General features: G+C 36.9%; 1 long non-coding RNA gene across 1 annotated transcript; it reads left to right on the forward strand.

The window, feature by feature from the left end:
- Positions 1-291: 291 nt before the first annotated feature.
- On the forward strand, positions 292-10360 carry LOC108584044. Its single transcript, XR_002519792.2, has 2 exons — positions 292-6440; positions 8172-10360. It is a non-coding gene; the product is annotated as an uncharacterized LOC108584044 (long non-coding RNA).
- Positions 10361-27919: the final 17559 nt, after the last annotated feature.

A 27919-nucleotide genomic window follows, 5' to 3' on the forward strand; every position in this document is an offset into this window, starting at 1 on the left:
TATTATAAATATAGTAGTTATAAAGACAATATGACAAATAAATATTAACCATTTAATTTGTATCAGTCACTACCCTAAGGATTGTTCTTTTATCTAATACATTTTATTCTAATAACTCTGTTAATTAGGAATTCATGTTCCCATCTAACAGATTAAGACACTGAAGGACCAGGAAGGTCAAATACAAGACTGAAAAAAATCTCGTAACTTCTAAGTGAACTAGGCAGTTCCAAAACCTGCCTCTTAGCTATTATGGTATAAATATTTCAAAAAATTATTTATATTGACAAATAACTATGAAGTTTTTAGAACTTATGAAGATCATGATGAAGAAAAAACTATTTGTAACATTAATTATCAAATTGTTTATTCCTTTCTGAAATCATTTATTCAATATCATTTATTTGCATATAATAAGTACCAGGCATTGAGAAATTCAGAATGAATAAGAAAATGGAATAAACAAAGGATTATAAAAAAATCTAGGATGGGTTATTCATTTTAAAAGAGAATGGGGCTTAGGTGAAAAAAAGCAAAAATGTACACAAGGCCTTGAACGTCCTAACATAATGAGCAAGTCATACACCCTGCCAGGTCCATGAAAGTGGAAGACACGGTGTGCTGGAAAGGAACATGGGAAGTACCCAAAATGAAAAGGACCCGAAATGCAATTCTAAAGATTTCATCTAAAAGAAATGGCAAGTTGGCACATAATTTTTAAGTTCAAGTATAAATAATCTGATGAGTATTTTAGAAAGCTGACTGGATGGTATAAAGAGGGTGGATTAGAGAAGGAAAACATAGGTGGCAGGGAGATCTATGAGGGTTTCATGATGGGTTGAATGGTGTCCTCCCAGGAGATATCTTGAAGCCCTACATTTTGGTACCTGTGAATGTGACTTCATTTGGAAATAGGATCTTTGCAGATGACATCTAGTTAAGATGCCTTCATTAATGTGGGCCCTAATTCCATATAACTGTTTTCCTTATAAAAAAAGGAAAAGACAGAGAAGAATGCCACATAACAGTAAAGGTAGAGTTTGGGGTTACACAGCTACAGGCAAGAGAATGTGAAGGATTGTCACCAACACCACTGCTAAGAGAGAGGCACAGAACAGATTCTCCCATAGAGCCTTCAGAGGAAGCAAGGCCCTGTCACAGTTCTAGCCTCCAGAACTGTGAGAGAATAAATTTCAGCTTACGGTACTTTTTATGTGACAGCCCAAGGAAACCAACACAAGTATTGGTGGAACACTTCTTCAACAAATAGCACTTGAATTAAGGCAGTGGCAGTAAAAATGGAGAGGAGGAGCTATGTGGTAGACCAGGGATGTATTTGCTAAAGGACAAACAAAATAATGAGACTTACAAACAGAATGACGGAGCCACAAAGAATGCCTGAAATGGTAATAGGATACATGCTTGACTGTTGATGGGCCCCATTTCCACAAGCCTCCAAATCTGCTTCTATACCCCATTCGAGCAAGGGAGGATTTGTTAAAAAGAAAGGCCCTTTGAGAGCACCACTCCCTCCACCAGCCAGTCTAGCCCTAAGAGCTCTGAAGCCAATCTTGGAGGTGGTTTAGGAGGGAAAATGCAGGACCCAGGATTTCAGTTGCCAAGCCAGAGAGCAGGGGACCCAGGAATGAAGATTGGCATTCATTTGATTTTTCCATCTTCTGATATAACCCTCAGATATTATCAGTGTGTTGAAAATTTATTGGAAGTGAGAAACAAGAAAACAATAAGTCTAACCTAGTCATTCTAGAATTGGGAGGTAATAGAAAAGCGAGAAATGGGAAAGTTGCTCAAATGCAAGGCCAGTGAATCAGAGAGAAAAGGCTCAAAGCAGCAGAACAAAGCTTCAATAAAGAGATATTGTGACTTGGAGAGATGGCCTTTTGTCCTTTGTTCTATTACCGGTCAGAGGATGGGGAGCACACCCGAGCCTGAGACAACAGCTCTGCTAAGTGCCCTTGAGAGGGCACGGTGGGGTCAGCACCAAAGCCGGACCACTAAAGAGAAAAAGAAAGAAAGAGAGGATTGCAGAGGAGAAATGAGAATGGCAGAAAAAAATAATTTTTTAAGCCAAAAGGAATCAGAGAAGAGCAGAAGTGCCTCTAGGATAAAGCGTAGCAGGCAGTTAGGGAAAAAGAGCTGTTAACTACTTTGAAGCTCTGACTACATTAGAAGGCCTCGCAAGACAGTCGTGGCTTGCACAGGCAGGTAGAGAACTTTTCCTGTCCATTGTTCTTCTGAATTATAAATCACTGACCTCTTTACGATTTCTAAAGGGAAAATGACTTCAAACTTCTTAGAGTTCCCTAAGGCATTCTCTATATTCAATATAATATGGGAAGCCCTGGGTTTGTCTTTGTACATTTCACCTGCGACCTGAAATCTTCATAACCCTCTTCCTTTCTCTACTTATCAAGTAAGGGGGTGGTTGGCAATAAGGATGGGTGGGAGAGAAAAAAACCCAGACTTTGAGGAGGAGAGCATTTAAACCATCAGCCTGTGTGTTCCGTGACATCGAAGACTGGCAACATTCTAAAGGTAAATGTAACTATGCATCCTTTTGGGATTCTCAGATATCTTGTACAATCTATTTTATTCGTCTAAACATGGAGACTATAAAACTGTGTGGAAATCAATAGTTTAATTCATTAATTCAACAAGCAGATGGTGAGTGCTCATCATAACAACCACATCATAACAGCTAACGTGTTGAATGATTATCACACATCAACTACTATGCTAAGTGCTTTGCATGGTTTATGTCATTTAAGTATCACAAATAATACTATGAGATAGGTGCTGCTGTTATGTCCACTTGACAGATGAAGAAACTGAGGCCCAAGTCCCAGTCCTAAGATGAGGAAGAGCCGAGTTAGAATTCAGGTAATATTACTCAGGTGGCCATGTACTAAACCTCTTCATAACATATCCCTGTATCATATCTGCATTAGGCATAGAAGATTCAAGGGTTATAGGGTTTCAGAGAGGGGAAGGGCTGATGGGAGTTAATTAGGACAGGCTTTAAGCAAAAGGTGATACATGATCTTATCCTTGAAGAAGAGGCAGATTTGAGTCAGCAGAGAGTGAAATCAAAGGCTCCCAGGTAAGGAATGGGAAAGCATGTGAGTGTTGTCCAAAGTCAACATAAGACAAAAGGCATGTAGGTAATGAGGAGACAATTTTGACCAGAACGGTGACCCTATAAGCAGTAAAAGAAGTCCGAAAAGATTGAGTTGGCCATTGGGGAGAAGTGTCTGACATGTTGGTGTTAGAAAACAGAAAATTATGTTGGTTTTCTTAGTCTAAGCAAACTGTTGAAGGTAACAGCAGTGGTACACAGGATGAATTACACCTAATAGAAAGCCTGGCACCCAAGGATTTCAGCTAGGGTATGTAGAAAGACAGAATTAAATGAAATGTGTTCTAAAGGAAAAGTGATGGGACTTTATTCTCTATGACATATTGAAAATAAAGTATATGAACTGATTATATGAACAATAACCAACTTTATTGAACATATACTATGTCCTATAGTGGTTTACATGTAATCATAGATTAATTATCATAATGGCACCGTGATTTAGAATTAAACGAAGGCCTGTTCTAATCCTAGCATTTCTTTCGTTACCTGTTGAAGATAACAAAAACAGTAATTCTTTAAATAATGTTGTGTTATGGGGGTATTATGATACCATTGACAGGAGTGAAATAGTTTGGAAGTTTAGGAGCAGAAAATGACAATTTTGACTGAAGGCAAGTAAACCAATCAGGGGCAGTGTAACTCATTAGGTCATAATAATAACTATTGTTATTATTATTTATTTTGATTAGACTATGAATCAAGACCTCCTGCAGATACCAAAATCAGTGGTTGCTTAAGTCCCTGATATAAAATAGCCGCCTTTGACTAACCTTCTCTTTATAATTATAATAATTATTACAGCTAATTACTGCATGTTTATTATGTACCAATGTTCCAAACATTTCACATGCCATAGCTCAGTTAAGATAGTAATAATTTATAGTGTTCACTATTACAATAATAAGAGTTTATATTTACAGTGTTGATAGTGTTCCAGGCACTGATACGTTTTTAAATAGATTAACTCATCACCATTTAATCATCACAAAACCTACATGAAGTAGATACTAATATTTTACCTTCACTTTACAGATGAGGACACTCTGGTCCAGAAAATTTAAGTAACTTAACTAAGATCACAAAACTAATGATTGGCAGAGTCAGGATTGAGCCCAGATTCTCTGACTGTAGATTCTATTCTCTTAACTGCTCTACAAGATCATGAATTTTGGGGTCAGGCAGGTCTGGGTTGCAATCCCAACCTTGTTAACTCACTACTAGTGAGAACTTGAAGATGCTCCTTTTTTGTGTCTAAGTCTCAGTTTTTCCATAAGCAAACTTCAAGATAACAATACTACTTTTCATGCAATAATTCCTATGGGATTAAGCTCTGCTACCCTTCTCAGTGCTTATCACATTGCTTCAAAACAGGAAGTCTTCAGTGTGTGTTTTACTAATGAATGAATGAATGAATAAAGCACTTATCGTCCATGCTACACAGTTAACATTTTTTTGTATGCTCCTTTATATTATTTAACTTTTCTGTGCACGTAGTTTTTTTGTCAATCCAGCTAGATTATATGCATCCTAGGACTAAACCACAGGCTTTTTACTTTAATATGTACCCAGTTCTCTGAACAGTGATGTACACATAGAAAGCTTCTCAATAACAATGACTCCCATGAATGAAGTATTCACTATGGTCCAGACCTTGTGTTAAGTATTTAGTCTTCATAGCAACCCTAGATAGTAAGTACTAATGTTAATTCCAATTTACGGAATAGGAAACTGTAACTTAATGAGCTAAAGTGATTTTCCAATGACCTCACAATTAGTCCATATGGAGTCAGAGATTAGATTGAGCTCTACTTATCTACAGAAGTCCCGGGCTTAGCCACCATACTATACTAGCTTGGTGTGAAAGCTCTGATATCATGGTGGCTAATTTGAGAAGAAGTCAGGGACCCATTATCACCTGCCTCTGGAAGGAAATTTCCTGCATCTGAAGTTCTTGTCTATTTTGCTCACTTGGTTCAACCACCTAGTTCATGGCTTTTCTGTAGATTTCTCCTCTTAGCACTCCCTCAACAGGCACAACCCACATAACCAAGTCAGGGATGCCACAAACAGTGGCTGCTGCTGGTGGCTGGCCCACAGAGCATGGAAGCAGGAACACTCATGAGCCCCCTCTGTCATCTCAGTATATTATGGTTTCATCATTCTCTTTGCTTAACAACTTCTGGCTGATCCACTGTGAAAATTGTGTGCAATAGTCTTCAAAATTTCTAATCTCATACCTGTAGTGAAGTAAACTTGTGGCTGGCCAAAGAGAGAAACTCTAAAGCTCACAGCAGAAAAAGCCTTGGCTCCTAACCTTCTGCAGAACTGTTTTTAATACTTCCTGCAAGCTGTTATTGGTGTCTTTATTTAGGCTGTATTTCTTCATTTCAGTGTCTATGTTTAGCAGTTATATAAAGGATCGAAATGGGTTGAATGGCCTCAAGAGGCAAAGCAGTGACATGTGGGCCTTCTTGGAGCAACAAAAGGTCAAAAGACTGTGGAGGAGACTTCTTGTTTCCTGGTGACTAGGAGTCAGATTTCTTTTATCTGTCTGAGTCAAGGGGAAACGATATTCCTTTGAAATTCTCATCTTGTAGGTAGAGTATAACAGAGTAGGGAGGTGGGGAAGGTTCCTTAAAGGGCCATGCAGATAATCTCATCTGTTGATTTGTCTGATTGTAGGTGATACAGACTCACATTCCCTTTCAAGAGAAGGGAGGGTTTTAATCAAAACTAAATAGATATCCACTGGGTCTGGGCATGATGTACATAATCTAGAAAGTGTGGGCTTCTCAAGGCCTCTGCATTCAGCATCTCAAGAAGTCCTATGGATGCCAATTGATCCATCCTGGAATCACTCCGCTCTGCTCGCATGGGACTTGCCTTTCTGCCCTCCTTCCCTAGCACTCCCACCAGGCTAGGTATGACCCCTGAGTAAGGAGCCCTGGTTCAATTCGAGCTTCTTTCTCTTATTGACTCTGTGATTTCAATAAGGTATTTGGCATTACAAGTTCTATGTCTTCATCTGAAGATGGAGATGATAATGAAAATATCAACCTTATGGATTTATTGTGCAGAGTAGAAGGACTAAGTATATAAAATGCTTTGGATAATTGTTATCTAACGTCAAAATTTAGGTTCACATACCTGATGCACAGTAAGCCAAACATTGACACATCAGCATAAAGGTTTATTCAATTTGGCCAAAGTGAGAGGGCAGAAAGACAGTCTCTCAAGTCCAACCTTCCTTTACACATAAGTGGCGCCTTCTATGAGTCAGGTAGGTATGCAGGAGATGGGGTACCCCGAAAACCAAAGCTGTCTGTGTCTCTTGACCTGATCAAACTTCTGGATGTCATCAAGGTTTCTGTGACCTAAGATTCATTTTTCTTCTCCAAAAAAAAAAAAAAAAAAAATACACACACACACACACACACATATATATACATACACACACACATATATACACACACACAGTTTATCAGTCTTACAGGCCAGGGATGTAAGGATATGAAGTTAGTCAATTACCAGTGACTACTTCTACCAAAATGACTATGTGCAAGCAAGAATGCATGGAGGCAGAAAAAGGCAAGGAAAAAATAAAACTAAGCAAAACAAACATCTTATGATTCTTATAATAAAGACTCAGTTACACAATAACATTGTGCATACTAAAATCCCAATGAATGGGTGCTGTTAGTACAGGCAGCTGGCATATTTTTCCCTAGACCAATCAGTCTTGCATTTCTGTTTCAAGGCAGCCTGCACAGATTCTCCTAAGCAATTCTCAGCTTATTCATGGTAGAATCAAAATAATCAGGTGAAAGAAAAATTTATTCATAAATTCTTAATCAAATCTTCCCCTGTACCCACCCTGAAGCAGTATGAGCACTAAAACCATCTTATTTTTACCATCTATTAAATGGGACAAAAACTTCAATACTTCTACAGTTGTTTCATGCAATTAAATAATCTTCTAAATCCAATCGTCTTTCCTTCCCTTCTTCTCCTTTGATAAACAACACACCTCTCTACATAGAGCAAGAGAACTTCCTTTTGATTCTGACCCACAACCTCCTATGTACCCCTCGTTTGTAAAGAAGCTCATCTAAAGTCAACCACCAAACGATGGGCCCTCCAACTCTGATAGCCTGTCACCAGCCCTAAGCTGCCAGGCTTCCTTGAGTCTCTGTCATTAGTGAGATATAGGGACTTGTGACCATTTTGCCATGGCTCTATGTTGCTGAACCAGGTAGGGGTGTGAGTGGCAGTGGAAAAATGTGGATCCTTTTGATCATTAGTTATTTTTGAGTATTGACTTTAATTTGTAAAATTTCCATCTTATTCTCTGCCCTAGTCTCTAGGCAGATCCCAGGTCATTGAGGAGAGTTCAGGTATGCCAGCAAGTTTTCTAATGCCAAAATAATACTTTGCCCGCTGAATTCACAAGTGTTTTAGATGATCATCCAGTTTTTGTATTGACCCCTCCTAAAGAGGTAACAGTTGTGCCTTGGTCTCCATGAGGGCATGGTTCCAGCACCTCCCTTGGATACCAAAATCCATGGTTGCTCAAGTCCCTGACATAAAAAAGGTATAGTATTTGCATATAACCTATACACATTCTCCCCTTTCCTTTAAATCACCTCTGGATTACTTTTAATACCTAATACATGTAAATTCTATGTGAATATTTGTTGCACTGTATTGTTTAGGGAATAATGACAAGAAAAAAATAGTCTATACATGTTCATATAGATGCAAAATTTTCTAATATTTTCAAGCCATGGTTGTGTGAACCATGTGGAACCAAGGGATGCAGAGGGCTGACTGTATTTAGAAAAATGAAAGAATATTCTTTGACCACAGCAGGAGGCTACTGGCATTTGGGGATGGGGACAAAAATGGTAAATACCTTGCAATGACATCATTAATATACAGTGAAAATTGTCATGCCAATGCTCTCTTCGTTGGAAAAACTGCAATTAATTATACCTTTTCTCTTTCCTATTAGAGAAATTAACCAAGCCTGAGTATCTCAGAATCAGCATCCTTCAAACTCAAATTTGAGTCTTGACTACTGAACATCTATAACTGTTAAGCACCTACTTTGTCATTCAATACCTCGTTTAATCTCCTAAAAGAATTGAAAGCTTCTTATTATCGCCTTTACTAGTGGAAAAAATGAAGTCAGAGAAAGCAAAGATTCTAACACTCAGCACAGCACAATTCTACCACCTTATGCTGCTTCTATGACATTAACTTTGGGTCTTATAACCATAGAAAGAGAAGTATATAAAAAATACAGTAAGACTAAAAGTAGCTAAAACATATTGTAAAAATAAAAAACTGGAGTACCTCGATTATATATAAAAAAGCCTTTGAAAAATGTCTAGGTGAATTTTTGTCTCTGTTCCTATGTTGACATCACAAAATAACAACTTTCAATTCAAAATGCATTCCTTCTATATATTTTTCTCATATATATTTTAATTAAAAGGCTTAACTTGAATATTAAACTTTCATGTCCTCCTTATCTATTTGACCCTCTGGAATACTGCTGAGTAATGTGGCATTCACAAGAATACTATTGTGTCCACTTATATGATTTAACATGTATTCTCAATAGCCAAAGTGTCCTCCTGACTCTTTGAAATTCAGCCATCCTATGTTTCAGATGGCCTTTCACTCAGGCTTTTAAACCACTTTATAGACATCTCTTTATTCTCCTTTATTTTATAAATTGGGAAATAGATCAAATGGAAGTTAAGTGGCATATAGAGGTCAATGGCAGATTACTGGAAGACCCAGGGAAAGGTATCACCCTTGACTCACCTAGAGTTATCCCTCAGATAATTTAACATTTCTTCAGAAGTTAAGGTAGCCTCTGAATGTAGGAGGCAGAGTAAAAGATTATTTTTTTTTTTTCATGAGGCTGCCTCAAGCAGATTCACAAATAATTCCGATTCAACTGGCATCTCCTTTCTCGCTGCCACAAAATATCTATATTGAAATCAGGTTGACTGTTCATCTTTTCTTTCTGTTACATCTGCTAGGGATCAGTAGAGATAAAAATATTTGGAGCTTTGTGTTCAATCTAAGTTCCTGTATGCAGTTGCATGATATAATGATTTTGTAAGGAAGCAAGTAACCAAAGTATTTTTGCAGTGTTTTTGGTAAGGGACTGCTCTTTGCTGGTGTCCTTCTTTCCACTAGTAATTGACAAAACATCTTGAGGAAAATATCCATATGTTTAAATTATCCTTAAAAGCTCTACTGGCATTAACAAAAGACCTCTGTTTTGGTAAAGATTCCCATAACTATTTGGCTTTAGCAAGTCCAGCTTTATGACTAGAACTTTGTAGATCAAGAGTCTGCAAACGATGGTCTAGAACCAAATCCACCTGCTGTCTGTTATTGTAAGTAAGGTTTTATTTGAATACAGTCTTGCTTGCTCATTTAAATATTATCTAGGCTGTTTTCATGCAACAATGGCACAGTTTACTAGCTGGGATAGAGACTATATGGCCCACAAAGTCTGCAATATTTACAACTTCACTATTTACATAAAAATTTGTCAACAACTGTTCTACATTAAACAACATATCAGCCCTGGCAGATGTAACTAGTTACCTTGAGAATCTCATAGCATGTATGCAGGATAATTTTCAAGGTCCCAAACAAAACTTTCCAAAAGCCATTTCTTGAGACCACACACTATAGAGTCAGATCCATCAAGTTTTAAATTCTCTGAACAGAGCTTTGCAAATGTCAGACCAGTAAAGTAGATGACGACAATTTGGCTGAAAGATCACTCCACTTGCATCAGGGGAAACAAGCTAGTGGGAATATATTTGAGAAACTCAATTTTCCATACATTGCTCTAATTGCTAGAGTAGTATAGATGCATATCTCTGATTTACAGTCCACCAAGTCAAGATTTCTGAAAGTCTTGGCATAAGTTTGGTAGTACAGTATTACTTTATGGCTTCTTATATCTGGCATAAATATATTCCCTTTGTGCATATTCTTTTTAGATACAGTACAAAAAAAAAAGCATGACTCTTCCTTTTTTCTCTCCTTTTACTTTAGAAGCAGCTGTGAAGTCATAATTATGTTCACTTCCCACTGGCAACTGGCAAGCCCTTTATTTTTGTGCATTTGGAACTCACCAAGAATAAATAAAGTCCATTCCCTCCTTGAGGGCCTATTCTGCCATTCCGTCTAGGATTTAAAAGTTTGCCAATTCCTAAAACATCTATTGTTATAAATAGTCTTGTGTCTTTCACAAAGAAGACTTTACAAAATAAAGGGGAAAAATGTCAAAAGTATATGAAAAAGAGTCATCTCTGAGAAAGAGCAACATATTTGCTAGCTCTTAAACTTACAATTATCATTGCTGGTTAATTGGTATTATAGATTACCCGGTTCTGACATGTAATTTTCTAACACAAAGAGGTTTTTATCATGTTACATTGTGCCTTGCATTTAGGGACTTTTCATTTTATATTTACACATTAAAGAACTAAGGGCAGAAGTCTTGAAATAAGCAAGGATTTAGATAATGAATTGTGTCCTAAATTTAGAAAATACATCAGACAATACAGATGATTCATTGTAGAATTTGTAATTCCGGAAAGGCAAGTTTTGGGGACCATTGTTTATAAATAAGCCAACTTTTCTTGACTCAAATCTGGATAAGTACCAGAAGCATTAATAAACATTGCTTCAACTGCACACGGACCTTCAAAAAGTTCTGAAACAGGGTATGTTATTTATGTTTTATAGGAAGATATGTTTAATGTTTGCAAGTCAATTTGGATAATAACACTGATTTAAATGGACTGATAGATGTATTTGTCTTTTAATGTCTATTATAATAACAATTGCCAAGAGCCTATGAAAAATTCAACATTTACTCGTTGATTAGTCTGTTTTTGATTCATATATGCAATTAATTCTTAAGTGAAGTTTTTCAGAGGCACTAGCCTCTCCTTAAAAGGCAACCCTGTTTGTTTGAAAATGTGAACAGACTATAGATTTGAGATTCTGGCTTCATGCTTTGTCCTGGGAAGCAACCTTGGATTTGGAATTTAATGGCTTCCTGGCTATCTGGCCTGTGAAGAAACGCTTCTGAGGGGAGACAGATGTTTGTCTGAAACTCTATTGTTTAAAGAGCTGGACTTTTTCTGTAACAGCAGGTATGAAGATCAAAAAGAAAGACTGGGAGCCCAAATGAAGGTTAGTACTTTGTAAACGTAGGCCTCATGCCTCAGTCTGGGTGGATTGATGATAATGCTGCAAAGAAAAACGTAGCAAAGGATACTTGGGAATGAATCTAAAAGACACAATGTCTTAGGAAACTAAAAGGAAAGTAAAAGGAGACCTTCAAAGCCCACTGCTTATATGATGAGCTGCTTTTTTGAATATTATTCCTTAAAGGATACCACAAACACACAAGTGAACTCATGGAATTTGCATTCAATAATTGATAATTTTTTGCCATTTATTTGAATTTTTCTTCCAGAAAAAAAATGGTTCAAGTAGCACTCTGGCATCATTTCATAATTAAGCAGCTTTTTGCATGTACCACACGCAACCACCAAATCTAAGGTCCTGTGTTATGTAGCCTTTCCAACCTTTCTAAATTTCAAATTTTCAGTAAATTTAATATTTTCTTTAGAGAAAAAGACAGTGAAAGACAGGCAGTGTCCATTTGAACACAGCAAATAGTCTGACCCAGATGACGAGTCTACTGGCTCTTCCAGCAGCTGCTGTAACCAGCAACCTAGTGGGGGCAACATCCTCAGCCACGACATGTGGGCTTTGCCTGAAGACAACAGATACACCCAAGAGGCAGACAAAGAAAACATGTGTAAAAACAATGGTTTAAAAAAAGTAAATAAAATTAACAAATTAAATAAATGACTAAAAGTAAAGAGCAAAAGCAAATGTCAACATGCATCAATTACCCATTCAAATTACATACCTCATGTAATTTTTGTAAACATTTTGTAACATTTACCTTCTTAATTTATTGGCAATCATTCCGGTTTGCAATAAAATAATACCTGTGAGTGGTTTAATTGGAACTGCTGCCACTGCTTAAGATTTATGAATTGAAATATTACATAATAATCCACAGGATCACCTTGCTTTCCTATTGCTGAAGTTTCCCTGAATTCTTCCTTCCATTCATTTATTTATTCAACAAGCCTCCCTTGAAGATCTGTTATAATTCACATAGGGGTCCCCCTCCCTTAAGAATTGCAAATTATACATGCAAGAGAAAATATCATTGTTTTCACTTTTTAAAAATTACTTCATTTCTATTCTTAAAAAGAGATTGTTTCCAGACAGATGGGCTACCCTGTACATTTTTAACTTTGACAGGTACATTCTGCCATATTTTGTGGGAGAACTGAGTTTACTTTTGTTAACTTCAAAAGGTCAGGTATGTGCCTCAATCCTCATTTGTTTCTATTACAAACATCTTAGGAATCCATAAAGTTATATAAACTTTCAGTACTCTGATATTTGATGAGCAAATCTATGTCCATTCTGTTCATAACCTTTATGACATACCAGACACCAACCATTTTATCTCCAAATTCCACAAATGAAAGGGTCATTATTACCCACCAAAAAGTGGTTTATAAAGATTTTAACAATATATAAACAGTCCTTGAAACTAATGAACTCTTACAATCGCTCTCTCTTTTTTTTTTTTTTATTTTGCCATTATTTGTTAAAGAAAGTGACCCTGTTGGATCGTGTCTTCAAGTAATAAATTTTCTGTGAACTTTACTGTTTAGTCTTCAGAAGCATGTTACTAAAAATCAAATTGGATTTGCCTCTGAAAGAAGGTTACAGAGTGTGACTTCATGAGTTGAAGTATATTATGACTGAAGAGTCCATACTTCATGCTGTCATATAACCAAGTTACATTGGTATATACATTCCTTGGCCATTGAAACAGAGTGTTAAACAATATTTTTCTTTTGTCTAAGATACAATTAGTTAAGCTGTCATTAAAAAACAAACAAATTGAGAATCAGAAAAAAAAAAAATCAGAGCAAAGCAAGCTGTCAAAGTTTGGCTGTAAATCTAGCACAAAGTAAAATGTTGCTATTTTAAAAAAGGGCAACTTCTTCCTAAGATAACTGGTTTTTTCTCTGCTTAAAATAGTTATTCAGGGATATTCCATTGGGACCAGAGAAAGGGGAAGCGAGAATCATGCATCAGGCACATACTTTGTGTCAGTTATAAACAGTGCCTTTCAAAATTAAGTATGAGAATCTCCAGGAGGAGATTAGACGTGAGGAAACAAGCTCAGAAAAGCTAAGAATCTTGCCTATAGTCATCTGTGCAGTAAGAAAACACTATGACTATTACAGCTAAAATATCTTTTTAAATGCCAGGTATTTTCTATTCTAATTCTTAGAACAAATTAGAGAACTGAGATTTAGAGCGGCCCTCTCCTCTGCCTAAAAGCACTCCAGATATGGTCATTTAATCTCTTTGGTATGCCACTTGTCCCCACAGAAACAAACTAACAATTTTCCTTTAGCAAACTTGTGCTCTTTAGCAAAAATGTAGAGTCATCAGACATTAACGTGCTTGTTGCCAGCTTTGTGTGTGTGTGTGTGTGTGTGTGTGTGTGTTCCTTTCTCCCCTGCACTTCCAACTGATTTAATTTTCCACTTGTAGGTGGGTGTAGCTCAGAGAAGATCAAGAAACATTGCACTTCCTCTACCCAATATTGAGGAACAAATTAGAATATGTTCAATAGTTGTTTGTGTACCTACAATAGGTAGGAGAGCTAGGGGCTGGGGATTCAAAGATGACAAACACAATTTATGCTCCTAAGCGAATGCACAAGCTCAGCAATGGGATAGACAGGATCAAGTAAGGCTGAATGTGCTGTGCTATAATTTGGGCACAGATCACGTCCTCTTAATGCACAGAGAAAGAAATAACTCCAACAATGAGAGGAGATGGATAGCAGGGACTGAGGCAAACTTCCTGAAGCCTGTAACATTTGAACTGACCTGAAAGGATGATTATAAAGGATTTTAATTGACAAAACACAATGGTGGAAGAGACTGCATGAACCAGTGCAGGAACATTCTTACATTCTAATTATATTCTTATGTTCTCATATTCTCACAGGACATTATCTTTACCAATGCAAAATGATTAAACAAGGTAATAAACAAGGCACACAATGATCAAAAGAAAGGGGCTCTGGGGATGAACATTCTGCCTTTAATCACTAATGGTGTGGCCTAAAGTGTGGGGATTAAAACTGCTCTGTAATACCCCTAACTATGCAATGGGGATAAGAAGAACATCTCCTGCACCTGGGCATTCTTTATTGTTGTCTCCATTAAGACTTAGGTGTATGGAAAATTGGGCCCAGTGACTGACATATAACAAAGCACTTGACACGTGATTCTATTTTCATCATTATTAGTTCTACCAATAATAATTATATATATAATAGAAAAAATTCCCTCCCCCAAAATCAAGAAGACAGAATTTTAATATAAAATAAAGTTTTAAACTAAAGATATTTTTCTTCACTAGTAGAATTTTTGACTCAGCTGATGGCAAAAGGATTTAGGACAATTAAGGAAATGTTCTAGCATACTTCAAATCATGTGATGTAATTGCCTACATATTCCAAAAGCTTTCATTCTTTGCTCACTGGCATCCATATTTCCACAGAAAAGATTTGCAAGCTCAGGACATTATGCTAATGTCTGAGACATTCCATCTCTATTAAGGGACTTTAAAATGATTCCTAGTGACAACAATACGGTTCTTTACGTTATTAAGTAAAGCATGGAATAATAAGAGCAGGAAGAATACTATCTTGTTCACTAAATAAATGATTACTATCATTTAAGAGCTATTCAACCAAATTCTATCAGGTATTTTTTTAAAGATGTGTTCATTCTTTCTACTCATTTGCTAAATAAGAAAGAAGAAAAGCTCAAGAATCTTTAAACAGAAGCTCTGTTCTGCAGCTCATAGAATGGGTTAACACCAGCTGGAAAAATCTGGGGAAAGTAGGCTCATCCTTGCCAAGTTGGTGGCCCTGTCTAACTGCTGCAGAAGCTGCAGCATCTAGGACTGGCTTTCACTCCCAACTGGTTTCACCCTTCCTCTATAACTCTCATCCTAATGTTATTCAAAAAGAATTCCATCATTTGCCCTGATATCATCATCAGGCACACAAAGTCAACACACTGACACTCCTGCCTATCCCTAGAATTTTTGAAAGCTCTAATATCTCTTCAGCACTAGTAAATCATTACCTGCTAGGTCAATCCATATTTTAGTTTGCATATACAGACTCTACTTTTATCCAGTGATACTTAATTAATATAATAGAAACAATTCCTGTCTTCCAACTATACCAAGGAAAATTTCTTCTTTATCACACTATTTTAAAACATCTATTTACAACATATGGAAATACAATTATATCTTTAAGTTAACAACTTGTAACTGAGATAAGAAGGCATTGCTTCTCTGAGTTTATTTTGGTAGAACTGTTCTTTTTTTAAAAAAGGAAACTTCTGCTCAGAAAATGTGAAAGAAATAATCTATCTCAAGACCTTGGTGTTCTTGACTGTTCAGAAATTCTTTAAATAAAATATAATATGGAAGCTGTGTTCTGCATGTCAAGACCATTTCACTGTTGAGCCTTCACAGCCAGAAAACAGGCTCAAAATAATTAGACTGGAACAAAATCACATTATTTACTTTTTGCTTTAATAAGGAGGTATTATAAGATGAACCATGAGTGCCCAGATAGCAGGTATAGATTCTTTTTAAAAAAATTAATTTAGATTATATTCACTGTCTTCTTAAGATACTTATGCACCTAAATTATATCTCTCTCTATGTATTTTGGCATGAAACATAGAGTATATGAAATAAAATGAATGTAATGAATAGAAATTTAATAAATACATTTACGTGAATTATTAGATTATTAATAAATAGCTTATTAGGGGCAGTAAAAGTCGACAGAGAATGATTGCAATATGCAGACGTGATGTTAAGTCTCTGATATTTTGGAAGAAATTTTCCTGTAAATCACACATGAAAGATGCAGCCATTCATGTTGGACAACTGCCTGGTGCTCCCAAGAAACATAGGGACAACCAAAGGGCACCTCAGTAAGTTTATACTGGACCAAAAATAATAAACTCATAAACAAACACCAGATTTTTGTTCTGGAGAAAAAGATGAAAGCTTTTGAACAGTACTAGTCATCACCAAGGAAACTGTGGTGGAGTAAAAAATTTTTAAGAAGATATCAACATTGCAGTAATTCAACCTAACATGGGAATGTGTTTGGTGTCACACTGAATTTTCCTAGGTGTTGGCAAATGAACTGTTTTAAGGCTCCACTAGGGGCCTTAAGTGATCTACTCCCCAACTCTTCCATAGATGCACAAAAAGTACGAACTGACCTATTCATTGTGTGTTTTTAGAAACGCAGACATTTTGTGGGTTATGAAGCTTAACTGCTAGACACATTCATTAGATGTAAACAGTTAATATGTAGTCATTTCTGTTGGCTTCTAAATTATCTTCATCACTCTTTTGAGACATAGCAACTCATCCTAGGCCAATGATATCAACCATGGCTGTACTATGAACTGTAATCCAGTATCTTTCTCTCAACACCTCCTCTCTTCTCAACTAAGGATGTTATACATTGAAGATGTTCCGCTTTTCTCTATTTCATCACATAAAACTCTGTGGTTGATTTCACTTAAGGCAAACTGACGCATATTTTTAATCATCCTTCACCTTTCTTTCTCACTTCCAACTCTTCTCCAATTGTCTGACTAAAATTTCTATTCCTTTTCCTGTTTTTTTCCTACATATTTCAGAAATGGCCCTGATTTGAGCAGAAAATATTAAGAATAATGCTAATAAAAACACAGTCATGTTTTCAAATGTAATTAAATACAATTTAAAAAAAAGTTTTATGCTCAAACATTTCTAGAAATATCCTGAATTACATTTCAGAAGTTTTATAAACTATCTCAGCTATTTCTTTTTCCTCTTTAAGTGAATATTTTATCATCATACATATTCAAAATAAATAAAATACTACGTTATTCAATTATTATGTTACCTTACGATTGCTGTTTTAGTTCATTCAGCTATAACAAAATATGCTACAGACTGGGTGGCTTATAAAGAACAGAAATTTGTTTTACACAGTTCTGGAGGCTGAAAAGGTCAAGATCAAGGCACTGGGAGATTTGGTGTCTGGTGAGTCTCCACTTTCTAGATCATACATATTGCCTTTTCATTGTGTCCTCACATGGTCAAAGGGGTGAGGGATCTCTCTTGAGCAGGTTTTATAAGAGCACTAATCTCCTTCATGAGGGCTCTGTCCCCATGACCTAATTACCTCCCAAAGTAACCACCTTTTAACACCATCCCCTTGAGGGTTAGGATTTTAACATACGAATTTGGTGAGAACACAAACATTCAGATCATAGCAATTGTCTTTTTCTTATAACATATAAACTCCCAAACCTATATTATATGTTAATTAGACTTTAGAAATTAGTTTTAAAAATCTAACTACAATGTTCAAATGACTAATTCACTAGGAAACTTTTAGAAAATAACTGATTTCTAAGTTGGGGAAATACTATGTAACTGTATTAAGTCACAAATCTCAAATTCAGTTTTTCTATTTGACTTCACTGTCAAGATTCTTCACATTTTTGCTAGGCTACTTACTCTCCATGTTCAAGTTATCTCTAATGACTATATCAGAATAGAACACAGATGAAAGCAAAAATAGAAATTGAACCACAAATGTGAAACAGGTAGCAAACAGAAAATGTCTCTGAGAAATGCCTTATGATTCTAAAATAAATTTGGAACTAGATTTTTGCAGAAATACTTCTTAAGAAATTAAATTGTAAAAAATAGGGGAATCATTTGAATAAACCATTAATAAGATTAATGGAAAATAATTTATTCTCATTTTATCTCTAGATGCCATGTCCAGTCAAATAAATGAGACTGAACTTCACGGTTGTTGTTTTTATTTCATCCTGGTCAAAAGAAATGAAATTAAATATAAAAAGCAGATGACCAAATAAAGTCCAAATGAATTAAGTATTGCTCCTAGTATAACTCAGTTAATATAAGTTGACTATCCTTTCTGTAGACAACACTGTCATCAACATTTTTCACCATACAGCTAGACCTCAACTAACAGTCATTAAGTGCAACAAAAATGAATCACTTTAGAATCCATCTTAATGAGACAATTGACTTCTGGCACCTAATTCAGAACATCTACAAAAGGAGTGGTGAGCAGATTTCCACTGTGATGCAAAATCTTATTCATTGGCATTGGTAGCTGAGTGCTGTGTTAAGGATTCTGAACTCACCTGTGTGGTAAATCACAAAGAATGCTGTCAATACACTTAGTAAGTAGTTAACACAGGACTTCTCTAGTGTTAAAATTCATAATAGCAGCCAAGTGCGGTGGCTCACACCTCTAATCCCAGCACTTTGAGAGGCCAAGGTGGGTGGATCATGAGGTCAGGAGGTCAAGACCATCCTGACTAACATGGTGAAACCCCATCTCCACTAAAAATATAAAAAATTAGCCGGGCGAGGTGGCGGGTACCTGTAATCCCAGCTACTTGGGAGGCTGAGGCAGGAGAATGGCGTGGACCCAGGAGGCAGAGCTTGCAGTGAGCTGAGATTGTGCCACTGCACCCCAGCCTGGGGAACAGAGTGACACTGCGTCTCAAAAAAAAAAAAAAAAAAAATCATAATAGCAAATAAATGGCATTCACATTATACCATCTCCTTCTTTGCTCATGGCAATAGTGTAATCCGTGCCAGAACACGGAAGGAGACGTGTAACACATGTGCCATTCATTTACTCAGAGGTATACAGTGTCTTTCCTTAAGTGTTACCAAGTTTATGCTGTCTACACCCCTCTGTGTACTGGTTTGTGGAGACTGCTCCAGTGTCACTAGGGAAGACGCTACCCCCTGTGATACAGCAAGACATATTTTGTGCCTAGAGTTAAATGAAAATCTTTTTTCCATAGAAACAAGACTAGGCATGACAAGTACATGTAGTTATATTTGTTCAACAAATACTGACATAATACACTGTGGCTAGTACTGATAAATATACTAACCAGTGTGTTATCTCAAAATTAGATATGTATATACAGTTGACCCTTGAACAGTGCAAAGGTTAGGGAGGCTGACCTACAGTTCAGTCAAAAATCGTGTATAATTTTTGACTCCCCCAAAACTTAACTGCTAGTAGCCTGCTGTTCCTTGGAAGCCTTGCTAATAACATAAACAGTCAATTAACACGTATTTTTCATGTTATATGTATTATATACTACATTATTACATTAAAGTAAGTTAGTGGAAAAAATATTAGAATCATAAGAGAATATATACTATCTATAAAGTGGAAGTAGAGCATCATAAAGGTCTTCATTCTCATCATCTTCACACTGAGTAGGCTGAGGAAGGGGGAGGAAGAGGAGGGATTGGTCTTGCTGTCTCAGGGATGGCAGAGGCCGAAGAAAATCTACATAGAAGCAGATCCCCTTTGTTCAAACCCTTGTTGTTCAAGGGTCAAGAGTACGTCTAATTTAACCATAGTCTTTTTGATGATTTCAGGTTTAATATTGAAACTTTGGCTAAAATTCACCCATGGGAAAATGTAGAAAGTACCATGGATTTTTACATAAAAGGAGTTCTGGCTGTACTATTTACAAAGCGTGCTAACATATCACTTTTCTTCTCTGAGTCTTCATGTTTTCTGAATATCAAAGGTTTCAAACTTCAGAGAGCAGTATGGGACAAATCAAATAAGACATTAAAAATGTGTTCTGGAGAGTAAAAATGCTAGCAGACACAGGTGTCCCAACTTACATGTTATCTTCCATTTCTGTCTCCTACTCACATTGCTTTCTTTTCTGTAATTGTGTTTAAAGCTGTCCAAAGAGACTCTCCAAATGCTGGGCTTTCTGTCTGGAAGTTTCAAATGAGGATTTTGGATGTGCATCTTCTTCTCTGAGGGTAGGATCGGGGCAAGAAAGAAGGTGATTTAAGTGTACTGGTTGCCTGGGTGACACTTAACTGGGTATTGCTTTTAGGAAGTCATACAGAAAAATAGAAAAGACCAGTAAAAAATGTCATCCTAGTTTGAATGCTGGATGTAGTGGAGGGGGTTTTGATGAAGAAACTGCTGAGGAACAACTGAGATTAGAACCACTTGGAGAATTAAAATTTTAATAAGGAGGCATTACTTTAAAGTGAGGGGAGGGATTTATCCTAACTGGTGCCTTGTTAAAAAGAATAACACAGAATAAACAGTCCTGAGAACAACTGCAATCCTTTGTAGTCTGTAATTCGTAATTGCTGCACATAATTTCAGTTAACAGGCCATGAGAGGAACAGTCACAAATACAAGGGAAGGTACATACAGAGACAATTCCAATCAAAGTGAGCACAGCCTACACATAAACAGGATGTAAGTACCGCAAGTCACCAAAACTACACTCAGGAGAAAGTGCTCGTTATTAACAGACAGTGGAATAGTTTCGATATCTACACCGGGGTCGTCAAATAGGCCCACTGTGTGGCCCTGGATTTGCAAATAAAGCTGCCTGTTTTGCTGTTGTTGTTGTTTTGTTTGTTTTGTTTTAAGATGGAGTTTGGCTCTTGTTGCCCTGTTGCCCAGGCTGGAGCCTGATCTCGGCTCACCGCAACCTCTGCTTCCCGGGTTCAAGCAATTCTCCTGCCTCAGACTCCCAAGTAGCTGGGATTACAGGTGTGTGCCACCACGCCAAGCTAATTTTGTATTTTTAGTAGAGACAGGGTTTCTCCCTGTTGGTCAGGCTGGTCTCAAACTCCCAACCTCAGGTGATCCACCTACCTTGGCCTCCCAAAGTGCTAGGATTACAGGTGTGAGCCACCACACCCGGCTGCAAGTAGAGTTTTACTGGAACATGGCCATGTCTCCTGATTTCCTGTTGTCCAGTTGCTGCTTTCATACTACCAGGACAGGGCTAAGAAGGTGTGATAGAGATTGCATGGCTGGAAAAGCCTAAAATATTCACATTCTAGTCCTTTGAAGAAGGTTAGCTGAACCAATCTAGACTGTTACAATTACAGTGAAAATAATTAAGGATTAGGATTTGGAAGGATAATTCAATAATTCCATTCAGTTGTGATGTGTATTGTCATTATTTCATTCAATCAGCAAATAACTGTGATAACATGTGCAAGGAAACATGGGAGATGCAAAAGTTTAGTAAAGCAGGTATCCTGCTATAGTGGAGAGAGCTGGAGACTATGCAGATCTGGGCTTGAAACCCAACTTGAATGGATTAAGTGACTTTGAAGGAGTTACTTGGATTCTCCTTAACCCTCAGTTTTCATGATCATTTCACAATCATCATTTCATAATCATGATCATTTTCTATAGGCATATCTATTCAAAATATCTCTGTCATTTCCCCAGTCAATACGGAGATTGTGGTAGGCACCAAGACAGGAAGGTGTGATTTAGGATCAACTGGATTTATAATTTTAAAAGAATTTATTTATATGATTGATGTTTTGTCTGGTGGACCTGATGTAAGTATGCAAAAAATCTTTGTATTATTACTGCTTGTTTATGTTACTTATATAGTTATATTATTTCTCAATCAATTTCATCTTTTGTATTTTTATCTTCAAAAGTTCGGGGCATTTACGATCTCAAAACACATTTTAATCATTCACATATAAAAAAATAAGTAACTTTTTTCAGAGTTTTGCTATTGAAGCAGTGATACAAAACTGGTTGATGTTTTTTCTGGGGCAGAGGAGAGAGTCAGCAAGTTAATTGAATTAATCATTTACCTCACCACTATATAGACCAGATACAGATAAGACAAACTGACTTTTATAAAATCCCTGCAAACCCATCATTACAAACATTAACTGGGTCAATTTCGCCTAGAGGCAGGATTACTCTTTTCTATATCAATTTTGGATTTCCCAGATTAACCCTTTTTGTTGTTGTTTGTTTTTTGTTTTGTTTTGTTTTTACAAGTGTGGCATTAGTAACATATTCAAATGTCTAAATGCTTATAAGCTGCTTTGAAAAACACATTCAAAAGTAGAAACAAGGTTTTAGGGAAGCAAAGACAGGAAACAAGAATGAGGGTTTAGTAAACGTAGCATAAGACACTTGCTATCGAGGCAAAAGGATTAATTGAGCAGTAACATCATCAGCTAAGGTTGGACCAAGGAGTGGAGATAACAGAAGTGCTAAATCCCTGCACAAATGAGGAATCCATTTTCAGTTTAGACTCCAAGCAGGAAGATACTCCTGCTGCCTCTTGAAGTACTTTGTTCTTTTTCTCTGAAGCTTGAAAAGTCACTTTACCCAGGAGTGGGTGAATCTGGGGTGCTGTTTCTGTGCCTCTTCACGCAACTTGATTGGCATATAGAGATATTGCTATAGGTCTCTGGGTACTTCAGTTTCTATTGCCTAAAATATGCTTCCAAAATTAGAAAATATGAGCTTAAACTCTCATAACAGCTGAAGAAGAGTTTACAACCTTAGAAGACACAGCTCTGTAATTCTGAAATAACTCAAAAACTATTTTAAAATTTCTTCTTCTCCAGTCTTCCTTCTTCTAACACATAACATTTTCCCAAGGGAAGGCTTGTAAAAGCTTCTCAACAGAGAAAACTCTTAGGAAAGAAATGGAAAATTATAGCTGTATCAATGAAACCTAAAAATCAGGCAAAATACATAAAAGGGAAAGAAATGTTATTCCTCCAGATTTATACATTCACATCTTAACTGATGAAAACTTCTCTGATAGAAGTCTGCCCTGACCCCCTGACATGATGTAACCTCCACAGTCATTTTTTTCACAGTCATTTCTTATATTCACCCGCTTTATGGTCTTCATAGCACTCTGTCACTATTTGAAATAGTTGTTCTGCTTTCACGGTTACTGACAATTCTTCATCCCCCATTTGAATGCAGACACTGTGAAATCAGAGCCTCTTCTCCATTTAGCTTAGTGTCTAGCACATACTAGACATTGAATAACATGTGATGAATGAATGAGTGAATGAGATGTTCCATGGCAGAGTTCATCTCCCACCTCTGGTTGACATTCAGTCCCAGCAAGGATGTGCAGCTATCAAGAAGTAAGCACATACTCCAATCTTACATCTTTGGGGTATTCTTCTTCGGACTGCTGCAGAAAATTTTCTTGTAATGTATACAAAGAGAAATTTGAAAACTCTAATGCCTTAGACAAATATAGATCTTTTAATGAATACTTTTATTTAAGAACCAGAATAGCCCTTAGGTATTGCCTAATTCACAGCCCTTTATATAACAATGGAGACATTAAAGTTAAGTGACTTTTTCTCCAAGGTCACAAGCTAGTCTTAGCTTAAGCCAGTATGAAATGCCACATCTCTGAACTCCTAGCCTGGTGCTCATTTTACTGGAGCCAAGTAGACCCCTTCACTGCTGGGCAAAGGAATGAACAATTATTGAGCACCTGACATGTTTCTAGGCACTTTGTTAACTGCTTGTGGTAGACAATGTGTGCTGCTGACCCAAGCACCATTTCTTCTTCCTTTCTTCCTTACAGAATCCCAAATTTTTAAAGTAAGCATCCCATCATTAGCTCCAGAGTGAGAATCTGTCTAGTCTAAGTCAATTCATGCTTAGCAGGTTCCATTACAACAGCCATTGGTCCAGGGGTGGCCACGTAATATAATTTGGTCCAATCAAATTGAAGGAACAGAAATGAGCCATGCCTGGAGGACATGATTTTCTTCCCACCTTCCCCTTTTCCTCTGCTAGTTATAAACAGGGAGATCTACAGCCCAATGACTGCTGGTAGCCATCTTCTGGCCATAAAGGGATTCATTTTTAGGATGAAAATCACTGCTGAAGATAGTAATGCCTATATTTATATTAAGGGTCAGTAAACTCTTTCTGCAAAGAATCATATAGTAAATACTTTAGCATTGCCAATCTGACGGTCCTTGGTTCCTGTGGCAACTATTCAACTCAGACATTATAGTGCAAAAGTCACCAGAATATCATGTCTGTGGTTCAGTAATATTGTGTTTTCAAAAAAAAAAAAAGTCGTTGGACTGTTTAAATCATTGAACCCGTTTGACATCATTGAGCCACATATTTCATCATTCCTTGAGCTTATCCTGCATATTAACTCCCAATATTTGAGATGATCAATTTCCTTATGATTTCAACTGGTTTCAGTAAGAGAATTTTTAAATGTTATTACTAAAACCAAATCAATATAATTAATTCAGCATTTATATACATTATTACTTATAATATTCACAAAACTCCTGTAAAGCTGATATTAGTAGACTCATTCTTAAGATAAGAAAATAGAACCAAAGTTTCAGAGTATTTGAAAATACTGGTTCAAAAACCAGCATTTGAACCTAAATATGTCTAATCTTCTACTCTATGATGACCCAATTCCCAATTATCTATTCCTCAGCACTTAAAAGTAGAAGAACGGTTGCTGCTTCACTAAAGTTCCAAACCCACCACCGGCACATCAAACAGAAAGTGATTTCATGCAGTGAAGTGTGCACTTACAAAGTCTTTTGAAGGGCTGGAGGAATGGATGTCAGTGGACTGCCCTTGAATTTTTAGTTTCTAGGTCATACCATTATATGTGAAATCCAAAGTTCAGGCAGTGGCTACTGCTATCAGTTCCTACCACTGTAGCCATCATAGCCTCCTCACACCAGTGGCTCCCCAGAATGTCATGTTGAACCGCTGTGAACTTCGTGACTGCCAGATTTTACCTGTAGCTACAACTGCAGGAAAATGGCCTCTGATTTCCTCACTTCTGATTTCCAAATCTGTTACAAGTGCGTGTAAATGACTTTAGCTGCAAAGGAGTTTGGGAAGTATACTTTTTAACCTCTCCAACAGGAGAATCAAATGGAGATTGGTAAGACTTCTCTTCAAAAGATTGACTAAAGCTTCTCCCTAGAATGTCTGGCATGTGTATCTCCCACACCTGACGAAGAATGAGGGCTTCAAGACAGCTAAAAAAATTTGTAAAAGCTTCAAAGGACTATTTTCTCATCCCCAGCCCCATCGGCTGAGCCAGAATAATGACTTAATAGTAATTTTTCACTGTACATTTGAGGGAAAGTAATGCATTCATTATTGGAATAAATGTGGTTCGTGCGTATAAATCTTGCCCTTGGCAAAATAAATTATCAAAGCTCATGCCAATGGGAAAGATGGCAGGTCCATGATGCTAAGAGCCAAGTTCCATAAAGTGATAGGGAAGCAGCTTTCTTTTATCCAAAAGAATTTATGTTTTATGGCTCAGTGTTGGTGAGGTATTGATCTTCCAAATGAGACACTGTGGCCACCGTAAATAAATTCAATGGATATGTAGTTGGCCTAAGAATATAACCTCACTTATTAAAAGCATGTGGCACTTGAGGTAGATCACCTTCCAGTGGTCCTATGTGGAAGAATGGAGTTTCCACCCAGTACAAAGAGCCCTCTGGGACTCCATGCGTAAGCTCCTTACTTAGCATAGTGCATGTTTTGGGGGTAAATAACTCTACCTCTCTCAATCTTAATTTCCACAGTCCTGAAATTTGGACCTAATAGTATGGGAGAATTCATGAGAAAAATGTGTGTGGAATGATTTGAACTTCTTGAAGAACACATACTCAGGAATACTGCTATTTGTGATGAGATAGTGTCAGATGCATGAATTTGGGTTCTTTGAATTATTGGCATACAGGAAAACAGCAAATCTAGGTCAACAGAGACCTTTTTCTCAGACTGCCTTTACTATGAATAAAACACAAAAGGAACTTTTCTAACTTTCTCAGAAAAGTGTCAACTTCTATAATTATTTCAATAAATAATCTTCCTCCAGGAGGATATAATTTTAAGGTATGTGCAGTGTCCTTTTAAAGACAGGTTTGTAGGTCTCACTTTCTTTTATTTCCAAGCTATCCCCTGGCAACAAGGGCTGTTTATGTGGAGTATTAAACAAGCTTCAGGACTGTGCATAGAATTCACTCCTATTATATCTTATTTTAATCTGATATTACCAAACTTTCCATGAACTAAAAAAAAAAAACATAAATTTTAAGTCCAATGAGATTTCTGCTTTCTCTGGAAATTAGAGAGCTGAACTGTGTTTTGTGTGAGATCATCCAACACTTTTTTAAAAAAGTTTTACTTCAGAATCACATTGAAAGTGTTATGTCTTCTGGAAACCAGATGATAGGCAAAAGCATTTATATAAATTGTTTATAAAATGGATAGGTGGGTGGTATTTCATAATAGTTATTGGTTTACTATGCATGACCTGTTGATCTAGCTGTTGAAACCATTATTTTAAAATGTATTTCCCCCAAAAATGCTACTTCTGTATATTTATCAAATATAAATTTACCTAACTCTTTTAAGACATAGATCTCACCCACTGAATTATGACTAACATGAATTTTGGAAACTGTCCTATTTTGATATGTCAGGAGAGAATGATTTACTAGCAGGTTTCATTAGCCAAGGTGGACCAGTGGATATTTTCTGACATTGCAAAAGCAGCTTCAAAGTATCACTTTCCTTTCCAGGACGTGTCAAATAAAACAACTCTACTCCATCCTGTAAGAGATTCAGGCACAGAAAGGAGAAGATACTGAGATACTGGGCTGCTGACACGTTTTCTATTCATAAATGCTTGTGTTTATATGACATTCATATGAGTTGACCAGCCATCAGTTCTGACATTCATCAGCATCACTTTAAAAACCCATGTGGGAAGGTAGAAAAGCAGAAGGGAACAGAAACTCACATGCCACTTGCAGCAGAATGCTTGTGCCATCCTGACTCCCCCTCTCTGAAAGCCTGACTGTGCACCATCCTCCTTGATAACAAATACTACCCACTGAGCAAGCCTGTGGTAGGTTCTGTAAGTTCTGGGGGAAGGGGATACAAAGCTATGTTGGACACTTAGAAATGCTTAGAAGCCAGTCAGTGAGCCAACACACGAAACAGTAACATCTGAACGCATAGCCAGCTACTGGCCCTCTACATGTATAGCCAGCTAATAATGTGTGTGTGTGCGTGCACACACATGCGACTAGAAGAGGCATTGTGCCTGGCAGTGAAACGACAAAGGAAAGGCATTTATTGTATGAGGGAAGAAAAGTAGGGAGATGGTATCTTAAGAGCAAAACCTACAGTCTATTCCACTCCAAATAATTAGAAGGTTTCTGAATATGCATTCCAAATTTTGAGATTAAATGAATAAAGCCAACCTGCTGCTGATGGCCACAGTCAGAAAGGAGGGAAGAGACCACCCAACCCAGGACCGGAAGTGGAGCAGATTCCATCTGGAACTTGGGAATGCCTGCCTCCATGAAAAGAAGCGTAAGGGAGATTTCCGCCTTTTTGATCCATCTTCAACCACTTGATAAATTTTCACAAAATCAGTAATTCCCCAATGAGGTAATGATAGAGCAGAGTAGCTTCCTATTTGCAAGCACCAGGTTATGTTACGTAGCTATGTTTTAAAAAAATTAAACATGTTAATATAATACTATGCCAATAGTGCTTACAAAACGTGTGTGTGGGAGACACACTGTTTAATTTCATGAAATAAATATCCCTGAACA

This window comes from Papio anubis, chromosome 1 (assembly GCF_008728515.1).
Source record: "Papio anubis isolate 15944 chromosome 1, Panubis1.0, whole genome shotgun sequence".
In the NCBI taxonomy this organism is placed as follows: Eukaryota; Metazoa; Chordata; class Mammalia; order Primates; family Cercopithecidae; genus Papio; species Papio anubis.